At 32.5% G+C, this 26,486-nt stretch overlaps 1 pseudogene; it reads left to right on the forward strand.

Annotated features, from left to right (window-relative positions):
• Positions 1-668: 668 nt before the first annotated feature.
• On the forward strand, positions 669-25,446 carry LOC131175928 (uncharacterized; annotated as a pseudogene).
• Positions 25,447-26,486: the final 1,040 nt, after the last annotated feature.

Here is a 26,486-nt window from a genome sequence, read left to right on the forward strand (position 1 = left end):
CGCCAATGGAAATCTTAATATTTAACTCAATCTTAATTCCAATCCCAAATACCAAGTAACCAAAAGAAAGAGGAAATCTTAATATTTCTACCTCCTCACACTCTCTTCACTCTTAGGCCACTTTCACTATTTCGACAATACAGGTTCTTAATATTTCTTATTCTTTGATCGTTTCATTTCAAGTCTGAATATCATTCAATCATCTGTTTCTGCATTCTTAAAATGTAAATTCAGTTTCATATGCGTTCTCCCAGTAGAGACTATTTGTGAATTCATCATCTTGTACGTGTATCCAAAGTTTTAGTTTATCCATTTTTTATTAATTTGTTTGTTTCTTTGAATTGAATTCCACTGATTCTTGATCTTGTTTGTAGTAAATTTGAGTTGAGGAATGCTGTAATTCGTTGCATGCACCCATTAGTGATTCTATTTTGTATATATCATTTGTTGATTCAAAGGTGGTAGTGGCGTGGTGGAAGTATTGTGTTCTAATTTGGGCACTTACATTTTTTTTATTATTAATTTGTTAGTTTGGTTGAATCGAATTCCGCTGATTCTTATCCCGTTTATCATAAACTTGGGTTGAGGAATAGTGTAATTCCAATTCAATTTATGGCATGTAGAAAGAAGAGGCCTGATTCTATACAGAGTTGGCATTGGTATCTAAAATGGCTGGTCATGAAGAGAAGACTGTTACTTCTGATGCCAAAGCAGGAATATGATTTTTGAGCCTATCCTGGAGGATGGAGTTTTTCTATTTGATTGCTCATATCCCAGTCTTTCATTCATCACTACTAAGGATAGGGACACACCAATCATCAGTCATCCAGTTCCCTCATATATCCCTACTTTTGAATGTGTTTTAGGAAAGCAGATTGTCAAACTTGAGGTTGGCCTTTCCCATATTTGTACCCTCTAGTTGTTAAATTTAAAATTTCATTCCTTTTTGTTGTTTCTAGTTGTATTTATTGGCTTATAGCATCTTTAATGCTAATTATGTTTTCTTTCCCCTGGTTTAGCTTCCCACTGGTACTTCCTTCTATGGAACTGGAGAAGTTAGTGGACCACTTGAGCGGACAGGGAAGAGAGTAAGTCATTTTAATTTGTTTGCCATTTCCACTCTGAAATCAGATCACACTCTTACAGAGTTCTCAAATGAACTCTAGTATTCAGAGATTTCCAGCACCATACACACGCCCAACAAATCCCTTTCTGTATTCATTAAAAAGTCTTCCAAATCCAAACCAAATTGGGAAGTTTTTGGCATGATCCATCACATCTAAATATAAGTAGTTTATTTTAAAAATGTAGGTTTTCACATGGAACACAGATTCATATGGTTATGGTCCTGAAACTATGCCCTTGTATCAATCACATCCTTGGGTGCTAGCTATTCTTCCAAATGGAGAGGCACTAGGAGTTCTTGCTGACACAACACAACGTTGTGAGGTAATGAGAATTATAGCAAAACTATTTAAAGATCTTTAAGCTCATTCTTATATCTTTACCTAATTTACTGCCAAAAATTTATCATAAGCAGATTGATTTGAGGAAGGAATCAATTATTCAATTCATTGCTTCAGCCTCATATCCTGTCATTACATTTGGTCCGTTTGCTTCTCCCACTGCTGTCCTGAAATCTTTATCTCATGCAATTGGTAATTTACTTGACCCTTTTAACTTTTTCTCTTTGAATCTAATTTGTACTCTTTCAATGACTTTTCTAGTGTGCACTTTATGTTGTGTTTATTATTAGATTTACGTTCATATTTCATCAGACATACAATATATAGCTTGTGGAATGAATTTAACCATTGAAAATTGACTAATGAATGTTCGGGGGTCTTATTTTGATGTTAAGGAATGAATGTTAAGTGTGAAATGCATTTATATCAGTTTGCAACTGTCACTATACTAGAAAATCAATTGTAAACAAGATAGGTTATAGAGTCTATAATAAAGGGATGGGAAATTATGGGACAAAAGAGAGAATGAAAGGAAGATAACTGCGGATATCTACCACCTTATCGTGTATGGCATCACCACTCCCTTGGTTTTCAACTGTCTTTGTTTGATAAATGTTATGTGTGACAAATAAGACCTCTTTGCTTATGGTTTTGCCCTTCCCTCTCTGATTGGCAATAAGACTTGTGATTTAAAATTTTTCTTTATTTGTGCGGTGTGGGTGAAGTTCAGAAACTTCAAGGGATAGTTAATTGTAGGCCTGCAGTGACTTTAGTAACTTGTAAAGTTTTGCGCGCAAACTTCAAGTGCAAAAAATGCTATTTGTAGAGAACATTTGCTTTCCCTTGCTATTTCTCAAAGTTCTATTTAGAATAAGGGAGTTTGTAAGCAAAACCTTGAAAGTACGGTCGAATGGGGTTCTATGGGACCAGTAGCAACCATCAGCTTTGTAAGCAAGCTGTCTAAACTATGGCCAATGCATAATCTATCGGCCATTGTGTATCAGAATTTTAGCCTTTTGACACGATATTTTAGAATTGGGATTTGCAATCACAAGAAATGGCTTTTCAGCCATAGTAGTTTTTATCACAATGACAGAAGGAATGTGCAATGGTTGGATAGTAGAGGAAGTAAAGTAGAGGAAAGAGAAGAGGGGGGGAGGGCGGTGTTTTGGTTTTAGGGTTTATGTGTTAGGTGGCGTACCATAGAAGAGGCATATTGGTGGCTTAGGTAGTTATAGGTTAAGGTAGGGGTGGCCATGGTCCGGTTTTGAATCGAAACTGGTTTGGTAAAAATCGACCAAAATCGCTCAAAATCGAATCGATTTCAATCAACTAAAATCGCGCTTCTGCGATTTGGTTCAAGTTCATATTTTTTAGGAATCGTGAACTAACAGCTTCGAACCGGATTGAACTGACGGTTCCAAACCAGACCAAACCAGTGATTTAAATACAAAAGAATTCAATAAATAACTCAACCCATTCCTAATTCATTTATATAAATCTTAAATTCTCTACACTCTCTTTAATTCTTAATATTCTCTCAATATTTCTCAAATTCTCTAAATAATTATTTTCTACATTCCTTTTAATTCCCAATATACTCTCAATTTCTCTACTTTATTATTTTATATGCTCATTTAAGTTTCAATACTATCTCAATTACTCTGTTATTATTTTATATCCTCAATAAAATTTCCAATACCCTATATATTTTTTCTCTGTTATAATTTTTTAATTATCAATTATTATATAATTTTTAGAAAAAGGGCAAGCAACATAACTGGAAATTTTGATTCTTCTAAATCCTAAAGCGATACATAGGCAAAATTAAGTTCATGCACTTTTTTTCTAATTTCTTCAAAAAAAATTAATTTTATCTCTAGTTTTTTAATCAAGTTCAAGCCTTTTCTTAATAAATTTTTCTTACAGATAAATTATTTTCATTTTCTTTTTTCTTATTGTATTTTGATTAAAAGATTTCTAAGAAAAATTAAAATATTTTTACAAATATAAACGAAATTCTAAATTAGTAAAATTTTTCTCTAATTTTTTCGTCTAAGTCGGCCTTAGGTCGCCCTTAAACTGCTTCCAAACCATCTTCCATGCTGTCTTAAACCATCATTTTTCGAACTGCCCTTAAAATCATTTTAAATCGGGACTTGAACCAGAATTGGCGGTTCAGGAACCATCCTCCAGATCGTCCTATAACAATTTGATTTAAGTTTATGATTTCATTGAACCTGAACCGGTGGTTCAGGAATCATAACTGGCAGTTCTTGAGCTGTGGCTACTCCTAGGCTGGGGTGTAAATGACTAGTCTAACTATTTATCTTCCATTTAAAATTGTGTGGATGCCCATATCAATAAAACCAAACAAACTCTAGTCTACCCATTTACGCAATTGGTGATAGATTAAAAGTAGTAGTGGCTGCAGTTATTGATTGGCTTGTTTTTATTCATTTAATTCAATACCCATTAGTAGGGGTATGCTCACTATACCAAAATTATTATATTGAGAATAAAAATTTGTACTCAAAAAGCTATTTATTTGTCTTTATATATTTTTAGAGACAAATAATCATTTATCCAATTTACTGTTGTCCCTAAATATAATTAGAGACAGATATGGAGATAAATATATATTTGACACTAATTTAACCTTCATAACCTATAGAGACAAAAAATTGTCTCTCTTTTCATTTTAACAAACTATATTATTTACCCCTAAATCCATATTTAAAGACAAATTAAATTGGCTTTAATTGTTTATTCTAAAATTTCTAAATTTACTTTTAGAATCAAATAAATTTGTCTCTAATAATATTTTCTAAGAATAAATAATCTTATCATTATATATAAATTTCTTCATGTCATTAATTATTAATATAAATGCATTTATTTTTCTTTAATAATATAATATTTATTTACTACTAAAATTTAAATGAAATTTATTTAAATTACTAAGATAATAAATATTACTTAATACGAATAAATATAATTTTAAAAAATAAACTATAACTACCAGAGGCCCGTATTTGACTCCACTTTTGCTTGATACGTTAAGGGAGGAGTAATCGTCTTTTATATGAAAACCATCACCTTCCAAGTCCTTGAAAAAACCATGTGGGACATCGCTTTCTTTTTTTTATATATAAATTATTATTTTTCTAATTTATAATTTGGAATTAAAATTTTCAGTTCATCATGTAAATGCTTTACTATAATAAAGAGTTAATAATATATTATATTATGTAATCAAATTTTGTTATATTTATTATATTACTTATAATTTTTAAGCACAAATTTAATTAAAAATAATAATTTAAAATAATAAATATATTAATACATGTATGATTAATAAATTCAAATCAACAAAATATTTGTAGTTTAATGGTAAAAGTGTTTTGGACAAAGGGAATCTTTTTTAGTGAAAAATTAAAAAAAAAAAACTTAGAACTTCTTATATAAATGTAGTTAATCCTAATGAACTAAAAACAAATAATATAATATTTAGAGTCTAATAAGTTTCGCCTCAAAAAATTAATTATTAGAAGCAAATAATTATACATTTAGAGACTAATAAGTTTTTGCCTCAAAAAATTAATTATTAGATACAAATAATATAACATTTAGAGAATAATAAGTTTTTGTATCAAAAAATGAGTCATTAGAAACAAATAATATAATATTTAAAGACTAAAAATTTTTTTGTCTCAAATAATAGTTATTAGTAACATATATCTTATTTGTCTCTAAAAGACAATATTGTAACAATATATATATATATATATATATATATATATATATATATATATATATATATATATATATATATATATATATATATATATATATATTGCAATCTTAATTTCATATAAATATATAATTATATTGAAAGTATATAATACATTTAAAAAAAATATAGAAAAACATGTATAAAATCAGTTTTTGGTTGGGGACCCTCGAAAGCCATGCATAGCCCTATCCATTAGTACCCTTTTATAATGGATGAATAATTTGCCACCTTTACACTGACAAAGCAAAGGGCACCCTATAAGAATTTTAGAAAAAAATTATATTCAAACATTAATCGGTTATATTACGAGGCAACATACATGTGTGTATGGTGCTTGCTGATAAAGGAGGAGGTCAATGGAAGAAAGAGAGAGGAGTGGGGAGTGTGTTGTTTTGCTCAATTGTTGGAGTTATATTGGTTCTTTCTCACTCTTTCCTCTTTCTTTATTTCCTCTTTAGCCTTAATTTCTATTTTTTTCCCAAAGAACCATAATGTGTAATGGCCTTTATTTAATATGCCTTTCAATTTGGTCCCAATTAACTCACTCAACTCAACTTAACTAAGCCTTTATCCCAAAAATTTGGGGTCACTATATGGATTCGCTTTCTCCACTCTGAACGATTTTGGGTTAGATCCTCAGAAATGTGTAACGCTTCTAGGTCATGTTGTACTACTCTCCTCCAAGTCAATTTAGGTCTACCCCTTTTTTTCTTTCTATCCTCTAACCTAATGTGCTCTACTTGTCTAACTGGAGCCTCCGTATGTCTACGCTTCACATGACCAAACCACCTCAGTCTCCTTTCTCTCAACTTATCTTCAATTGGCGCCACTCCTACCTTTTCTTTAATACTCTCATTACGGACTTTATCTAATCTAGTATGGCTACTCATCCACCTTAACATTCTCATCTCTGCAACTCTTATCTTAGATGCATACGACTCTTTCAGTGCCCAACACTCACTACCATATAACATAGCCGGTCCCAATTAACATGTGCTGGAAAATAAATTCGAGCAAAATTTTTCTTAGCACATATTTTTCCTCAACTTTTATTAGTTAAACTTAAATAAACATTGGTATTTGCAAATTTTTTCATAACATGACTACTAATAGACTAATAGTTGGTAGAAATGGTGAAGAGGGGGGAGTCAAAGGTTGAAATTTAGACAAAGATCATGGCATCTATATCTAATTTTAGAAAAAAAAAAAAGAAATGCATGGTGAGTTTTGCTCAAAGTGTTAAACAATTACATTTGATAACTTGTGTTGTATTTAGGTAACTTCTAGTTGTTTCTTTTCTGTTTAATTTTTTGAATATCTATCTAGTAGTGATTTATGTTGCATATCTATATTTAGGAACTGTTTTTATGCCTCCAAAGTGGGCCTTAGGTTATCAACAATGCCGTTGGAGCTATGATTCTGATAAAAGAGTTCGTGAGGTATAGTATTGATGCATTATGTCAATATGTTGATCACTATGGGATCTCAAGCTAGATTGTTTTCATTTATTTATAACTACGGAAAGTCAAGTTTTACTATGGGCCTTTGATAGTTAGACATCATATATCATTTCTTCTTGTTGTTGAGCCTTTTACACTTGTAGATTGCCGAAACATTTAGGAAGAAGGGCATTCCTTGTGATGTCATATGGATGGACATTGACTACATGGATGGTTTTCGCTGTTTCACATTTGACCAGGCATGTTTCCCATGTATCCTTTGGATGATAAATTCATCCCTAATTAAATTGAAATGTTAGGTTACTCTATGGCTAAATACTTCTCTTTTTTTTTTTTTCTTCAATAAGCTCAATGTGATTATTCTTTCCTTGCCTCATTGCTTCTTGCTACATATTCACTATTAGACAATGTTGAAATTTTCCACTTATGGATGATAACTATCCAATTTTAGAATCAAGAATGATATTTTTCCATGGAGCATATTTAGTGGCTTACATTATCATAATCTTGGTAGTCATGCCTATGGACCTATTTGAGTTCCTACATATACAAATACAAAACACAAATTCATATAGATATGTCATATACATATATGTTGAAAAGAAAGTTTATGATATTCCCATTTCCAATAAAAAATGAATTCTTCTGCATTATTGGTGGCCCGAGGGTATCCATAGACTCCAAAATTGAATCCCACCTTCAACTTAATAATTCAAGTCTCAAGATGCAAATAAACCAAATGTGCATTATTCAAGTCTTTAAAGGTAATTGTTAAAAATGAAGAGGGAGAAGAAATAGAAAGAGAATGTGGGGAAGATGGGAGAAGAAATAGGTTATATATGCTGTTACACATAAACTAAGAATGGTATGTTACCCATTTACAACACACAGGAAAATTTACAGGCATAAACATAGCACACATTCATGGGCCTAATTTACCTAATCACAGCTTAATAATTTCACTTATTCAATCATTCACAACTAGCATTCTAACACTTCCCCTCAATTCGGAGCATACATAATATATGCTCCTAGCTTATTACAAATGTAATCAATCCAAGTACCTTTAAGCAATTTGGTGAAAATGTTTGTTAATTGGTTGTTTGAATTGATGAAATTAGTAGCAATATATCTTGACTTGATCTTCCACCTGATGAAATGACAATTCACCTCTATGTGTTTTGTCCTTTCATGAAAAACTGGACTAGAAGTGATATGTAATGCTACTTGATTATCACAAATCAACTTCGTATGTTTGATATCCCCATGTTTCAATTCTTAAAGAAGTTGTTCCAACCAATAATTCTGCTTTTACACTTGACCTAGCAACTACATCTGGCTTCATACTTTCCTAAGGTATTAAATTTCCTCTGAATAAGACACAATATCTTGAAGTAAACTGTTTGTCTAAAGGAGAACCAATCCATTTTGCATCCGAATATCCAATAAATTTTGAGTGACCCTTGTCTTTATCTAGACTCTGCAATTTTAATTTCCATAAAATATTGCATTTTTCCCAAGTCTTTGATCTTAAAGTAATTGGAAAGGTGTTGTTTTAATTGAGTAATTCCATCACGATCACTACCTATGATAACAATATCATTGACCTAAACCACGAAATAGATGGTCTTTCCATGATTAGTATGATGATAAAATACTAAATGATCAACTCCACTTTGAGTCATCCCAAATTATAGGACAAAAGTACTAAACTATCCAAACCATGCCCTTGGAGACCCTTTTTTTTTTTTTTTTTGTTCTTTAAATGACTAATGCATTATAAATTATAAGCATAAACAGCAAAATTGCAACATATAATCCTGTTCTACCAACTCCCCAATTAAGAAAGCATTTTTTATGTCAAGTTCATGAAATGGCCAATGATAATTAGGTGAAAAAAAGGCAAAGTTGGCCACTGGAAAACTATCACTATAATCTTGCAAAAATTCAATGTGTCCTTTAGCAATAAGTCAAGCTTTTAGGTGATCAAATTTTCCATGATGATTTAACCTTATTTGTATAAGTCCAACAAAAACCAACAGTGGACTTTCTATGAGGCAAGGGAACTAAATCCTAGTACTATTAGAATGAAGAGTAGTAATTTCCTCAACCATTGCCTTGTGCCACCTAGGATGAGATAATGCTTCCCTAATGGTTTTTGGAACTTGTATAGAGTAAAATTTGGAACAAAAGCATAATAGGGTGAAAACCAAGGATAATAATTAAAGAGATTGTAAATGGGATAAGGATTTTGTAACACCCTAGGCAAATCCCACATCGACAAAACACGGGAGAGATGCTGGGTTCATAAGTTGACAGTTCGTAACCCCTATTGACGCGTTTTAAAACCGTGAGGGCTTCGGCCCAGAGCGGACAATATCACTAGTGGGCCGGGCCATTACAGATTTTGATAAGCACAAATACCTTTATGAAAAGCAATGAGTAGAATAGCTGCTTCTGCTAGAGGCATAATCAGTGTAAGTGATGATGTTAACATAAGAGATAAGTAACCTAGGGCATTTTGTGGACTTGTATCATCAAGAAAAGCATCATTCATGTTAGTCTGAGGATTTGGATGAGGTAGTTGTAAATAGACCTGAAGAGGAGATGGGATAGCATTTGGAGTAGGAATAAGAGGAACTAGGAGAGCTTTAGAGATGAAGTTTTGGTTTACTGCTTAGGTGAGAAGTTCGAAGATGTTTTAAGAAGGTTACATCTACTGATATGAAATATTTTTTTTTGGTTGGCTTGAAACTTGTCTTTCCAGGAGCAAGATTATGAATAAGCAAGTACAACTAAACACACAAGGAGAAAGATGATATGGATTGTGATATGGAAACAAACAAGAATGAACACCCTAATTCTATAAAACAGAAGAAGACATATGATTAATTAACAAGTAGTAAGAAGATCCTCCCGAAAATGAAATGGAACATAATGATGTATGAGTAAAGTACAGGCTGTTTCAATAAGTTGCCAATCCTTATGTTTAGCTACTCTATTTTATTGAGGGGTACGAGCATAAAAATTTCATAAATGATTCCTTAAGAAGATATGAAATATTGAGAAGGAAGAGAAAAATATTCTCATGCATTGTTAATACATAACACTAATGGAAACACCAAATTGAATATGTATCTTAGCTAGGGGTGCAAATGAACTGAGTCAAGTTGAGCTTTAAAGAGCTCAGGCTTAGTTCATTAAAATATTGTTATGAGCAATTTGCCAGTAGCTTGGCCCATTTACATCCCTAATTAGTTTAAGGTTTACAGTTATGAAGTTCAAACTATGTATTTTTTATTAGCTCTCACATAAAAAATAATTTAAATTTCATAAAATATTAAATATAAATTACAAATAAATATATTCTATAAATACATTTTATATGTTAATTATATCATAGTTTTTTTTAAAAAAAATATTATTTTTACAACATTCATAAATAAAATAATAAATATTTATAGTATAATGAAATACAACAATTAATATAAATGTTTTTGTAAATGAACCTATTTAACAAGCTTACTCACGAGCCTTAATGAGCTGAATATTTATAAGCTCGAACTCGGCTCATTTATTAAATGAACCTAAAAATCAATCTTGAGCTCGACTCATTTTCTAAACAAGCCAAACTGAGCCCGAGCAACTTGCGAACAGCTTGGTTTATTTACAACATTAATCTAAGCACAAAAATTTTAAAGATAGAAAATAATTTAGAATTATCTTTCATAAAAAATAAGCAAGTGCATTAAGAATAATCATCAATAAAGGTAACAAATAGTGAAATCCTGTAGTTGAACTGACATAAATCGGACCCTATATGTCCAAATGAACAATGTCAAAAATGAATGCAACCCGGTTATTAACTCGCTTGGAAAAAGAAAAACGAGTTTGTTTTACAAGCTAACATGACTCACAATTTAAGGAAGATAAGGTAGAAAGAGTAGGAACCAGTTTCGGGAGTTTGGATATACTAGGATGACCCAAACGCCTATGAAGACTATCAAGAGAAGTAATGAAAGGAAAAGCAATCGAAGATTTTCTATAATATAGTTATTTTGATTCATGTCCTATGCCAATCACCTTCCCCATAACTCGGTCCTGTATAATAATAGAATCAGTTATCAATATGACAAAATAATTAAGGTGTTTGGTTAATTTGCTAATGGAGATTAAATTTTATGGACACTTACAAGCAAATATTACTGAAGTTAAAGAAACAGAGGAAACAGAGGGGAGAGAACATGCCTCCCCTACTCCTTTAATCACAATTTTTGAACTATTGGCTAAAGTATCATTAGTTAATTAGGAAAAGATTTCTATTACAAGAGATCCATGGTGATAGTCAAGGATCTATTAGAAGCCCCAAAATCAAGGATCCATAGTCCAGTGGATAAGGATCATTTTAGACAATCAAAGATATTAACAAATTAGGAAAATGAGAATAGTTGCTGGTTGGAAACTGATACTATAAGTATTGTTCATATTTGACTCTAGTCAAGGTGATAGAATTAGTTAATTAATGAGCAGGATGACATATGATTGTATTTATGGAGATTGCTTTGTCAATCACCTTGTATTTATGGAGATTGTTTTGTCAATCACCTTTTGTTTTAATCAGGTAGGAATAATATCTTGAATTTATAAGCGCAAGAAGTATAAAAGCAGTAGCAATAGAGTTGGTTAAGCCCCAGTCCACATAAGGAGAAGCATGCCTTAAAAAAAATGAAAAGAAAAGAATGGTGGAGGGAGACTAAATTACCTTAAGAAAGACTTTGAAACGGCTGGGGTTTCACGATGCCTAGAGAAAGGAAGGAGGGCCAAAAGCTAAAAATCTTAGAAAATAGACTAAAATAGACTTTTGTAAGATGAGAGAAGACAAATCTGCAATAATCCAATATACCAAAATACTTTTGTTCTCTGAGACACCTAAAATACCAAGGGATTTAGTTGAAGGTCTGCAGCTGGAAGGAGTTGCACAATCAAAGTGAGGTGACTAGTGTTGATTGCAGTGGAAAAAGAATGGTTGATGACATCTTATTCACATGCATGTGTATAAGAGTCCAGAACCTTGTGATGGTGCATTTGGTGAGGGGCTTTCCAAAGGCAAGATTCTAAGGCAGAGCCGATTAGTGGCAGGTGGCGTAATTGGGGTAGGTGGTGAGGGCTAACAACTCTCAAACGCCCTTTGATTAAAAAATGTGACTCATTTCTTAAAAAATAAAATAAGGGAAGGGGAAAAATGGAGGACAGAAGACCAGAACCTACAAATCTCCTAACATTTAGATAATGAAATGATAGAAGTAATAGAAAGAGAATGTGGGGAAGAATTGCCTGATTATTCCTTCAAGCCTTTGGGTATATGTACTGTTACATAAAATAAGAATGGTATGTCACATATTTACAGAACATAGCCACATTTTCAGGCATAAACATAGCTCATACTCACAGCAATTCACTCAATCACAGCTTAATCCCAATACCCAAATACTCATTCAGAACTAGCATTCTAAAAGCAACCATCTTAGTGCAAGTATCTAAATAGTCTAGCCATGTTTAAACCACCATTCTTACAACTCTGCTTTATTGGGGCAACTAGGTTTATGGACATTTTGTGAACAATTAATGATTATATTTCCTCTGGATGCATTTACTAATGTGCTCTATAATTTTATTAATTTCTTGTCTTTTGCCAAATTCACTACGCATTAAGAATGATCTGAATCAAGGATATTGGCATAGATAGAAATGTATGTTCTGTGATAAACTTGCAATTGTCAATCTTGACATAGAAATTTTGTTATGAATTATTTTAGGAACGTTTTCCAGATCCACAATCTCTGGTGAAAGATCTCAATGATATGGGTTTTAAAGCAACTTGGATGCTTGACCCTGGTATCAAATGTGAAGAAGGTTATTTTGTGTATGATAGTGGTTCTGAAAGTGATGTTTGGGTTCAAAGAGCAGATGGAAGACCATTTATTGGTGTGTTTCAATTTGCATTCAGAAATTACTTATCTACTTGCCTCTCTCTTTCTCTCTTTCTCTCCCACCACCACAACCACAACACCACACCCCCCCCCCACCCCAACCCAACTAATAGCCCCAAAAAAAAATTGTTGAGTTATTACTCTTTTCCTATCCATTTTTAGGGGAGGTGTGGCCTGGGCCTTGTGTTTTCCCTGACTTCACACAATCAAAGGTTCGCTCTTGGTGGGATAGTTTAGTTAAAGATTTCCTTCCTAATGGCGTTGATGGCATATGGAATGATATGAATGAGCCGGTTGTTTTTAAGGTGACTCGCATTGTTATTTTCTTAGTGCTTTCAATTTCTTCAATGCTACTTAGACTTATTATTTAACTTTACAGGTAGCACCAAAGACAATGCCTGAAAGCAATATTCATCAAGGAGATGATGAACTTGGGGGTTGTTAGGAGCACTCATACTATCACAATGTATTCATCCTTTCCTTTTTTCTTGTTTTCTTTTAATAAGAGAATGATTTCTACTAATGGAATTTAAAATAGTTCCATGTTGTGATTGCTTTTATTTGTATTTATTGTTGATAATCAAATAAAATTTTGAACTTAAAGTTCTTATTTTTAGGTATTTGGCATGCTGATGGCAAGATCAACATTTGAAGGCATGAAATTAGCCAATGAAAATAAGCGTCCCTTTGTTCTTACTAGGGCTGGATTTATTGGCAGTCAAAAGTATGCTGCAACATGGACAGGAGACAACATTTCAAATTGGGAGCATCTGCACATGTCCATCTCCATGGTTCTTCAATTGGTGAGTAATATATGAAGTTTGAGAAACTAGATTGTTGTAATTTAGGGCTAGAAGTCTTAGGAAAATATGGAAAATTGAACATACGAGAGGTCTACAGTTTATGAATGTCTTATATGAATATCATTAACAAAGTTTGCCTGATCAAAATGATGAAGATTACGCACCTTGCATCCTCTTTTCTCTGGATCATTGGATTTTTGGGCTAGCAATCTTAGTTTTATGCATAATTGAACCATGGATTGATTTGAATTGCTTTAGGAGGAAAAGGCTATCAAATGTGCAACAATGAAAAAATAGTTGGAACAAATGGCTTTCGTAAAGTTTTTGCATATGTTGAACCAAGGACATGATTGTATTAGGGCTTTGATTTTAAACGTTGTAAAACTTCACTTGTAGAGACCTTTACTTGTCCTTTATGTTTTTCTATTATTGTATCAAATAATAGCTACTAATGAATTTTGAATGCCCCATTAAGACCTTGATGCCCTAAATGATACTTAGAAAAAAGTTGCATGGTTAACTACTTTCTATGCAAATGATGTTGTGATTATAAGATATGATATTGAAGGTATTCAAGCACTATATAGATGTTAAGGCCCCTGATTAGGATCACGTTACAGGTCTATGGATATAATTTGTAGGTTGTTTTGAAGTTTATAAGGGGAGTGTAACAGGGTTTTTCTTCTTACCACCTATGATTGCTAACTTATGGGCTTGTCAGAGAGCACGCGAAAATCTCTTAAGTTGAAAGTGTATTCTAATCAGTTTGGTATTCTAGGAATGTATATGTATATAGATGATTAGTGTTCAATCAATATAACAACTACATATCTATTTTCTCAGTCTTTGTTTATTTTGATTGTCTTTTCACCCTAAATAGCATATCTATTTTATTAAATTTTATTCTTTTGTCGAACTCATTTTCCTTATCATAATCCCCCTTGTCTTCCATTCTTCCTTCTTTTCTTGAATTGTTCATTGATTCTTTGTATTTTTCAAAGCATAGTTTGATTTGGAAGGAAGTAGAAAATAGTTGTCTTTTTATCTAGAGGAAAATAAATTACTTCAATAATAGAAATACCTTATGGGTTCATCACTTGCAACATAATTATTTTCTAATTTTGGTTTTACTTTTTGAATAGGGACTCAGTGGTCAACCATTTTCAGGACCTGATATTGGCGGATTTGTTGAAAATGCAACGCCTAAGCTTTTTGGAAGGTGGATGGGCGTCGGTGCAATGTTTCCTTTCTGTCGTGGGCATTCTAAAAAAGGCTCTTTTGACCATGAGCCATGGTCTTTTGGAGATGAGGTTTGTCCTCTGCACTAGCAATTTGATAGTAACCATCTTTAGATTTCCTACTACTGATATGTATATAGATATTCCATTTAATTAGGCAAAGCCCAAAGTTGATTTAATGCTATGGTAGATTTGTTTAGACCTAAACCTGAGATAACTATGCAAAATATTTCTTTTTCATAAGTATCATAGCTTATATCATGTTGCTTTAATATCATGTTTGCACTTATCTCTTTCTAAATTTTCTATATTGCTTTTCAAGTTTATCTTAATTATCCTATTATGCTGGCAACTATGTTATGAACTTACTTCAGTTCCAACTTCCAATAGTGTGAAGAAGTTTGTCGTCGGGCTTTGAAGAGACGTTATCGCCTTATACCACACTTATATACTCTGTTTTATGATGCTCATATAATGGGTACACCAGTGATGACTCCTACCTTCTTCGCTGGTATGTGCTTGTGCCCTTGAATTATCCAATTTCATTTGAATGAGTTTGGAAAAAATATGTTCTTTTTAGTGCTTAATGTATGCAAATTGCTTTTGTAGATCCAACAAATCCTAGCTTAAGGACCATTGAAAATTCCTTCCTTTTGGGTCCACTTCTGGTTTATGCAAGGTTTTGCTCTCTTTATTTTCAGATAAATCACTAGGTTATGACACAAACGTATATGTGCTTTGTTGACTTTATATCAATGCACACAATATGGGTTGGTTTATAAGTTTTTCTTTGAACTAATACTTATTGCTATGTTACATAAGGACCATTGTGTGGTATAATGATAAGAGCTTAAGTTTTCAATGGAATGTTTACAATTATAAGGACTGATAGTGATTCATGTAAGGAGTGTTGTTGTGTTACGTATAAGAGAAGGGGAGAAGGCTGATAAGTAGCTTATTCTAAATTAATTATAGTAGGCACATTAGCCGTAGTTATTTATGATTTGTTATATAACAAACTATAATATATACATATTCAATTGTAAAGTGGGAATTCATTGATTGATAGACTGAGAATTCAACACTATTCTTCTCCTTCTCCTCCTCCTTTTCCTACTCTCATTTCCCTTAACTCCTTAGGACTAGTTTTCCATTCCTAACATGTTTCCAAATTGCCTTCTGGGGTCTTACTTGCCATTCCCATAATTGTAACCACCTCATTTTTTTTTCCCCAGTCTTCCCATCACATGTTAGGGCTGTAAGTAATAAGAGCTGGAAAAATATTTTTAACTACTGGAAACTCATACTTTATTAAGTACCAAAACCACCAATTTATACAGCATAATGTTGAAAATAAAATGCAGAAAAATCTGCTAGATATCAGCCTAATCTCAACTAATATTTGACTGGTTTATTTTCCTAAAGAATAGCAAAACATAAACTGAATTTGTTGACAGATTCAAAGACATGATACTTAACACTCCTCCTTGGCTTTGGAGCTGCATACACCAAGCTTTTGTCTTAAGAATTCATATCTAGCTTTAGGCAGAGCTTTAGTTAAAACATCAGCACATTGATTTTCTGTCCTGCAATGGACCAGCTGCACTTCTCCTTCTTTCTGTACATCTCTTAGAAAATAAAATTTTATTTTGAAATGTTTTGTTTTACCATGGAACACCGGATTATTAGCTATCGAAATTGCAGCTTGGTTATCCACAAATATCTGTGTGCTTTCTTCTTGCTTCATATGCAAATCTGTAAGAAGTTTTCTAATCCAAAGTGCTTGATTCACAGCAGCAACAGCTGCCACATATTCTGCTTCTACTGTAGATTGTGCTATGACTACTTGTTTCTTCGAACACCAAGAAAAAATTTCAGAACCAAAGCTAAAGCAATAACCTGAGGTGCTTCACATATCATCAATGCATCCAGCCCAATCACTATCTGAATAACCATGAAAACTGAAATTTTCTACTTGGTTGAACTTTATTCCGTAATCAACTGTGCCTTTAACGTATCTAAGAATCCTCTTCGCTGCTTGAAAATGAATTTTACTACCACAGTGCATATACCTGGATAGCAAACTTACTGCATACATGATATCTGGCCTAGTTGCAGTCAAGTACATTAAGCAGCCTATTAAGCTCCTATACATCCTTTCATCAACTTTTTCAGCTCCATCTTCTAGACAAAACTTCTCCTTTTGAGAACTCGCTTCTTGACAAATCATAGCAGTAGATTGCTACATAATTTCAATAATGAGAACTCGCTTATCATGCCTGTGTGAAAAGAGAAAACTTGGTTTTCTTTCTTTAATTAAATTGGTTTACTCTTTTGGTCGCACGAATTTGGCTCTCCCAGTCCTGTGTTCTTCCATACCTGATCCAGGCTCTCAGATCAAATCTACCAGTCTTCCAGTCTACCGCCCTTGGGGAAGGCACCGGATCAACTCCACTAGTCTTATAGTTTACTGATTCCCCCATTGCCCTTTTCCTCAGTCTCTTGTACATCTTCCCCTAACTTGGAATGGAGCTTGTCCTCAAGTGAGAAGTCAAGGATGTGGAATGTACGTGGTTAATGTATCCTAAAAAGCTTCCACAATACATTTACCTTACAATGCATGAGTAGTTCCAATTTGTCTCTAGAATATCAATGATCTAAAATGGCTTGTGGTGGGTTAAACACTGTGAAGGTTAATGCGTCAGGTAAGGTGGGAGTGATATGGTGGGTGCCAGGATGAAACAGTATTAGTTGAGAGTTGAGACACATAGAACACTAGGTGAATCTTTCAATTGGGTGGGAGGGAGAGCTTATAATGTAGTAAAGCCAATCTTTTGGATTACGAGGTATGGTCGGTAATATTTGGCATTCAGTTTATTATTTGAACATTTTTGTGATAAAGGTTTGTCTCGTGATTTGGAACACATGATCTGGATTCTGGAACCTAAAGGGAGAAGGCAAATCTAGTAACTATGGTTTGGTGAAAGAGTTGAAATAGCTTTTGTGTGGTTTTTATCTCCCATGTATATTGGACTAGAATCCATGAAGCTTTTCATTTCTATATCTCAACTCTTTCCTTTAACATGGAAAAATTTTAGTTCTTGTGGTAGATATTTAAAGTCTGACTCAAGTCTGATCCATTGAGTTACAATCATATTGGAAGGAAAGTGAATTCAGTTGCAGACTGGGCAGCTGAATCATCCATAATGGTTGTTCTTCCCCCAAATTGGTTTTCTAGTCCTGCTCCCCCACTTTCCATTCTTTTTGAAAGACGTGTCAATTTCTTCTGTGGAGTGAAGTTATGATGTTCTAAAAAAAGGCGCTAAACTGTTAAAAAAAAATCCATACTTTTAACTTTTTGCAACTATATCCAGTCCTATTTTTTGACAATTGTAGCTAAATTTCAAAAGTTTATTGCAATTGTAGCCCCATGGTCAAAATTAAGTATAATGATGCTAACATGACATCCAACTTAGCCAAAAATATATTATTTTATTAATTGGAATTGCATTTATAACAACCTAATAATAAAACAACAAAACCTTTTCAATTTTTTTTCAATTTTAGCCAAATTTAAAGGTTTGTATTAATTATAGCCAATTGACCCAAATTAAATAATTTTCTTTACATAATATAGAAGGAATGTGGGTTGGCTTATAAGTTTTTCTTTGAGTTAATACTTATAGCTACGTTACATAAAGACCATTATGAGGTATAATGGTAAGAGCTTAAGCTTTCAATGGAATGGTTGCAATTCTAAGGACTAATAATACTTCATGTGAGAAAGAGCATTGATGTGTTACGTACAAGAGAAAGGGGAAAGGCTGATAAGTAGCTTATTTTAAGTTAATTATGGCTTTTTAGGCTATTATACCTTTTTTATCATTTCTATGAGAGTTTTTTTTATGCTTTTAAGAATTCCCAGGCACAATTAGCTATCGTTAGTTATGGTTTGTTATATAACAATCCGTAACATACACAGATACAATTATAAAGCAGGAATTCATTAATTGATCAATAGAGAATTCACCACTAGTCTTCTTTATATTCTCCTTCTCCTCCTTCTTTAACTAATCTCATCTCTCTTAATTCCTTATGTAGAAACATATTTTGGAGAGAAATTTTCTATGCATTTTCTTGACAAAAGTTAGTAAACACGCTAATTAGTTATTCCTTTGAAGTCACATGAAATGCACTTAAAGAACCATCCATTATTTTCTTTTTAATGAAGTGTTGATCAATATCTATATGTTTGGTCTGATCATGATAAACTGGATTGTGCACTATACTAATGGCAACTTTGTAATCATAGAACAAGGATAAACCATTATTTCTAACAACTTCAATTCTTCCATTAACTTCTGTAACCATAATAGCTCACAAATGCCTTGTGCCCTAACTCTATATTCTGCTTTTGCACTTGATCTTGCTATCACATTTTACTTTTTGCTCCTCCAAGTAACTAGGTCATGCCCAACTAATGTACAATAACCTAACAAGTAATATGATCTTACCTCTACATTGTTTGATAAATGGGTACGTATGATCAGCGTTGCTTTTATAATATCCAAAAGAGATCATGGCCTTATTAAATCATTCAAGTCATAGTCTTGGTGACTGCTTTAGACCACAATGCCTTCTTTAATTTACAAATTTTCCCTTTAGTTTTTTCATCATCAAACCCTAGAGGAATTTACATATACACCTCTTCCTCTAAGTCTCCATGTAAGGAGGCATTCTTAACATCAAACTACTGGAAGTCCCGCTCAAGATTTGTTGCACAAGACAATAAGATTCTAATGTCGTTCATCTTTACAATAGAAGCAAAAGTCTCTTGATAATATACTCCTTATGTCTAAGTGAAGCCTTCGGATACTAATTTGGCCTTATGCCTTTTGATTGAGTTGTCTACCCTATGTTTTACTTGTTTTATTGTGAGCACCCATTTGCATCCAAGTTTCTTTCCCAAAGTACAAGTAACAAGATCTCATGTCTCATTTTTTTACCAAAGCTTTCATCTCCTCAACCATTGCTACCTTCCATTTTGAATCAAGGTATGCTTCCTTCCAATCTAGTGTGAAGGAAACAAAGAATCATAGGAAACAAAATTGGAAATAGGATGTGTAGTACAAGCCTTGACATCTGTTCTTACAACAGTGGGTGTATCAAGGTCATTAGTAGAGGAATTAGGGTTAGAATCAAGCTGTAATAGTACCATGCAATTGTTCTGATGTTCTTTTTCATCTGCTGTAGCACTATTCCTGATCAGGGAACAGAAGAATCACAGCATGAACTGCCTAAAGGAATCTGGTTGAGATTTGATTTTGATGATTCACATCCGGTATGCTTATTACATTAATTGTGCTTCTTTTCTAAAGATGCATTTTTCTTGTCCCTAATTGTTTTTTGTGTATAACAGGATTTGCCAACTTTATACTTGCAAGGTGGATCAATAATTCCTTTGGGGCCCCCTCATCAGCATGTTGGTGAAGCTAATTTTTCTGATGACTTGACGCTGGTTGTAGCTTTAGATGAAAAAGGTAATTTGATGCATATTAATTTTCATAAAGGAAAATCTTAAAATTATTCATTTTTTGTTTTTTTTAAGTAAAAAAAATGTAATTGATAATCATACAAAATAAAAAAGACTAGACCAAACCGATTGTTCGACTAGTTCCAAGTTTCACCAGTCAGCTCTCTCATTTAGTCTTGTCCAAATCTTTAACACTGGTAATAACCAGTATGTAAGTTATGTTGTTTTTCTGTTGATAAACAATAAATAAGATTTGTTGTTTTTCTATCTTTAAGTAGTAAATAAGATTTGTTGTTCTTCTATCTTTAAGATTTCTCAAGAGATGAAAATCCAAGTTTCAAAATCCCTATTGGTAATGACATAATTTTTGTTATCCAAAGCTTGATCTAAGCTGTAGGATCACAAAATCCTTTAAAAAAAATATTATGGAGGTCAAATTGAGCCTCTAAGGACTTGGGTAGATTTCCATGTGACGGTAAAATTATTAAAATTTAATTCCTAAAATTTAAGCTTTTCTTGATAATATTATGGCAAATATTTCTTTGTATTTCATATTTATGCTTGCATATTTTTGAAAATTGCAGAATCTTGTGATTTTGACGTCATCCTGACTACTTAAATGATCATAATAGGATTCTAATTTAAACTTCTGCTTGGATTAGAAACATGGTTGTGATGTCATTGACTGATAATAGAGACTTGCAAAAATAATACAGTACAAATTATCTCTTTCCCAAACATACCCCTAGAAGCAAATTCAGGATAGTTACTGACTTTGTATTTCATTAGCAGAAAAAGAGACTGATATACCTATGAATGCGTTTCCATGGGCTTCTATTAGCTGACTTTTTTTTTTTTTGGTCTTGAGATGCCACCCGTGTTGGTGTAGGCTAAATTGAATCCTAAACTTATGTTGCTAATTCTAAACTAATGTCCGTTAATTGACATAGATTATCCACTTGATTTACTTAGCATGAATCAAGCAGCGTAATTGTAGTGATGAGCAGTGCTTGAGAATCTAGATATTAGGTCTCCTGTGTTGTTAAACAAAACTGTTACTGAAAATTTGTGTATTTTTATTAGAAATAACTTTCAGTCCTCCATGTATAAATGATGAATGTTGATGGCTTTAACAGATTAAATTACCCCAAAAGCAAAGCATCTATTTTTTATGAAGTGCTCTAGTTTTGTAGATTTATTGTAAACTTTAAATTGTCTATATGGCAATTCTTATTATGTGAATTTGATATTGCCTTCCCCTGCAAAGCTTTAGATTTTGAAAAGTGTAGATATAGGACTCTCCTCCTCGGTAGTTCTATGATCCTAATTCTGCTTATTCAAGTGTCCTTAGTGATGTAGGATTTACTAGAGATTTTAGGACTACCTATTTTAGGAAGAAGTATAGGAAGTAAAGTCTTAATTTTGCTTAGGAATTTATGTTGATTTGAGATTCCTAATTAGTATTAGATTAATATTTTCTCATTTAGGGTTCCAAATCCTAGTACTTTGTAGGATTACAAATTCTTCATATATGCTTTTCTTTTATGTATTTGAGGAGAATTTTTTTATCATTGACAATTGATTTGAGTACTAATAAAATTGAGAATTTTGCTTCTTATTCCCCTTTTTCCCTCTTGTTCTATTAGTTCTACATCACCTAGTCAACAAAAAAGAGGGAACAAAAAAATAAAGGGAAAATTACTATACAGTATAAACCACCATGACATTATGCAAAATTTGCATTCACATTCTTGTTTTTTGGAAAGTGAATCAAGTTGTCCACTTTAGTCCTTTCATTATAATTTAGTCCTCGCTTTTAAAGTAAAATAACTTCTTAGCCCCTCACTATTCTTTTTTTTTTTTTTGGGCATGAAAAGGTTATTTTATTTGAAAACTCAAGGATTAAAATGTAATTCAAAATAAAATCTTAGGGAATAAAGTATATAATATTTTAAGTGAAAGACAAAGGTGTTATGAAATTAAAAAGTTGAGGTCTATTTAATTCAATTTTGAAAATGACAGATGTATGTGAATATTGATAAATGTCAAAGAGATTTTTTTTTTTTTAATTTTCCCAAAAAAAGTTATTGGCATCATAATGTACAAGAGAAATAGGAGGGTTTAGACTGATTAGGACATAAAAGATTCCACTAGTACGCCCATTCAACCTTGGTAGTCTTGTGCACTTTGAATTGCCTAGTTACAATTTTGCTCATGCTGGGGGCCTGACCTCTTCCTCTAGTAATTTGTATGGCGTATGAAAGGCAACATAATCTTCCTACTCGCTCACTCTCTCTCTCTCTCTCTCTCTATACAAGTGCATGATTCTATGTTGGTCAACTAGCAAATGGATGTCTAAACCATTTCTTATGTACAGGGCAAGCTAAAGGTGTATTATTTGAAGATGATGGTGATGGATATGAATTCACCAAGGGTGGATATTTGCTTACACATTATGTTGTCAACGCCGATATTCAACATTATTGTTAGAGTTTCAAAATGTATGGTCTTGAAGAGGCCCAAAAGACGCCTGCAAGTGCTATTATTGCTTGGTGAAGGTGCAATGGTACATCCTTTCTACTTAAGGGACATTGTCTTAGTTAGCATTGCCTATAATCTACCATTTCATTTGAAATATTTTGCAAAACTGATTTAATATGTTCAAGCAGATTAAAGCATGGGGCATGGATGGAGGTTTTGTGATAATTTGGATGCCTTCAGAACTTGATGTTTCTGAGTTGGTATCAACAAGCGAGAAACATTATAAGACTCGTTTAGGTAATATTTCTTCTTTGGAGCTATTAGGCTGCCCCTTCATCCTCCTTTGCCTTCTCTTTCTGGTTCCTATACATGTAGTTTGATTAAGATCTATTTTAATATTACTATAATTTTCTTCATTGACACTATTTTGATGCATTAAATCGATGGCATAATTATCTTCTTCCAATAATTATGTGCATGCTAAGCATTTGGTGTGAAGTACTCATTCTTTTTATTGTATTCTTTCCTCACATTTCAATTGTCCAACTCCATATTCTATCTTAGTTTCTGTACTACTGATTTTTTTTTTTTTGGTAGTTTATTTTGTGTTTTGTTTCTTAAGTTGCCATTGCTATGATATTATGATGGGCAGATATGTTTTGAAACTTTGAATCCTTAGTTGAAAGCTTCCCGTTCTTCTCGTTCCTTTTCCCCCATCTTTTGCTCCCAGGTTCTGTTAGCAATAAGATTTAGATTTTGCTATGGTTGTATACTATATTTCTGGCTTTGACTTAAGATAAAATCTTTTATGGGCTTTCTTGTTTTCTGGATTTTGGAGTCGAATTTATAGGATAAATCAGTTTTCTACAATTAGATGTAGTTAAAATAGGTTGAAAATTTAGTGCTCATCTTGGATTTCAAAGCAATTAGGAATTTAAGGACTAAATGTAAAGCTTAAATTAAATTGTCTAATTCCCTGCATTGTCATTGAGGCTAAATTGGAAAATTTTGAAATTTTGGAGACTAAAAGTAATATTTTGCCTATTCCAATATTTAAATTTAGAAAATGAGACTTGGAAGTTCACATTTTTATACATGGATGAATATGCCTCAGAAATGATGTGTATCAACAACTCTACCAAAGATGATTTTACCTCGTTGTTGCTAGACCTTTAGGAGTCCTCTTTTCATTTATATTATAATTGTTTCTCTTATTAAAGTGGCAACTATAAAATCAATCTTCTCTCTTTCTTCTTTATAGGATATTTACTAAATCTTTCTTTCAAAAATAAATTTACTGATGAATACTAAACTTCAAATATTCTTATATATCAATTGTGAACTTTTAGGTAATGTCATGTTCTTTGCTCATTGTTGAATGCAGAAGGTTCTAAGCATATCCCAGATGTTGAAGACATTTCAGGATCAAAGGGTGTAGAGCTTTCTAGAATCGCTATTGAACTGAAATGTGGTGATTGGATTGTTAAAATAGTTCCCTGGATTGGGGGTAGAATTATTTCCATGGGGCACCTTCCTTCAGGTACTGATCATATTTTCATGAGAGCAGTAGAGGCACAAATTATAATTGTATCTTTCTGAGACTATACATTTATTCATCTTGTTTTCATGGCAATCAATCAATGGCATTATATTCCAATCCATTTAGAAGTCTTCAAGAATTTTGAGAATGATAAAATTAAGAATTTCTTATGTCAATGTTATTTAATTATACATCATGTGATGAGAGGTATTTCGATTCCTATTTTGTTGATGATGACAATAGGAACACAGTGGCTTCATAGCAGAATTGAGATTGATGGATATGAAGAATATAGTGGCACTGAGTACCCGTCAGCAGGATGCTATGAAGAATACAACATCATTGGAGTGTTGCTATGAATACCTGTTTTCTTATACAAACATGAATATCTATGTGATAAGTTGAAGCATGTGAGATAATTACTTATGAAAGTCATGATATACTGTTCTACAAGGGAAATATTTTTAGATCGGTGGCATAGACAACAAGAAGGTGAAGGGAAAAAAAAAAGCAATTAAGAAGCTTAGAATTAAAGGAGGGGTTTTAAGTAATAGAGCTGGAAATGGTTTCGGACTTGGAAACAGCATAGTGGTATCAGGTTGAATTGGTCCAAACGGACCACATCAGCCGCCAATTTCATGAATTTTTTAAAAACTATCAACAAGATGACATATTTAAATTTAAATTACTAGTTTAAAACTTTTTGTAAATTGGTGATGTTTTTGTTTCTCCTCACACAGTATTTCCTTCTTCCTTTGAAATTGTTATCCTCCTTCCCCTTAAAAGGTAATCAAATTTATGCTTGAAAATAATTACAATATGTCGCCCTTGCTTCTGCTTTATGTTATGTAGTTGCTTCACACTCAAGTTTGGCAAAATTTCTTTTCTTACAGGCGGATTTTGAGCATGCAGGAGAGAATGAATCTGATATTAGAAGGTGATATTGGTGGGGGATTGGTTCTTCAACGGAAGATATCTATTCGAAAAGATGATCCAAAGATTCTTCATATCGACTCTAGCATTATAGCCCAAAAAGTAGGAGCTGGTTCAGGTGGATTTTCAAGGTTAGATTCAAAGATTCTTTTTTAATGATTTTGTTCATTATTTCTGACAGCATTAGTAATTCTGTAACAGTTTAAATCTAAAAATTATAAAATCCCTTTCATTTTGCTTTTAGTACACCTTGCAAATGAATCAAGCTAATTGGGAGACAGAATGTCAAAATAATGAATTTACTCTGCATTGTCATCAAATATCCATCAAATTGTTTGCTTAATGCTTAGCGTGCCATGTTTCTCATATATGTACATAGATTTTACAGGATAACAGCATTACCTATCTAGGTCACTATTATCCCATGCTTAGACATCTATTCAATTTTACTCGAACATGCAAAGCATCTATGCACTTCCTTATAACGAAGGAGTAAACATGTAAAAGAAAGTCTGATATACCTATTTTGCTTCTATTTTTAATCTTTATTATTTAATAAATCTTCTTTTTTTTTTAAATCAACTTTTTCATCCTTATCAATCAAGGAATAACATCTGAAATCATAGAAGTGTATTTGTTTTTATGGTCAAGTCCTAAAAGTTTTTTTCCTTAAATATAAATTTTAACAATCAAGTACTTTTATTTCAAAATTGCTCATTATTAATCTTATCCATTAATTGAATGCCAAAGGTACACTTTCTTTCTAGTTTTGTATTCCTCAGCCAAACCACCTCCCTCCTCTTTTCTTGTTCAATTTGCAGGAGAGAAACTTCAATAATTCTCCAAAATAATATAAATGTAACGACCTTATTTACAAGTTCCATGGGACATCATTTGGTCATATGCTTGTAGAGGTGTTTCATTTAGCTTATAAGCACCTTAATGTTTATATGCTAATTTGAGCTTATAAACATTTAAAATTTTTTAAATTAGCTTATTTGATTAGTTAGAGCGTTTGTATGAATGGCTAATAAGTAGCTAACATATTAGGTGAAATGATAAAATATGACATTGTGCAATGCATACATTTTCTTGAGTTTATTTTGTAGACAAATTCTCGCAATTAAAGCTACAATGCATTTTATTGTCACTAAGCAAAATGGCAATTGTTCTCATGAAAAGGTTGATTGAAAATTCTCATTTTTGTCTATTTGCTTATTTGAGCTTCATCTTTATTTTTTCTTCT

Source organism: Hevea brasiliensis, chromosome 18 (genome assembly GCF_030052815.1).
Source record: "Hevea brasiliensis isolate MT/VB/25A 57/8 chromosome 18, ASM3005281v1, whole genome shotgun sequence".
Classification (NCBI taxonomy): Eukaryota; Viridiplantae; Streptophyta; class Magnoliopsida; order Malpighiales; family Euphorbiaceae; genus Hevea; species Hevea brasiliensis.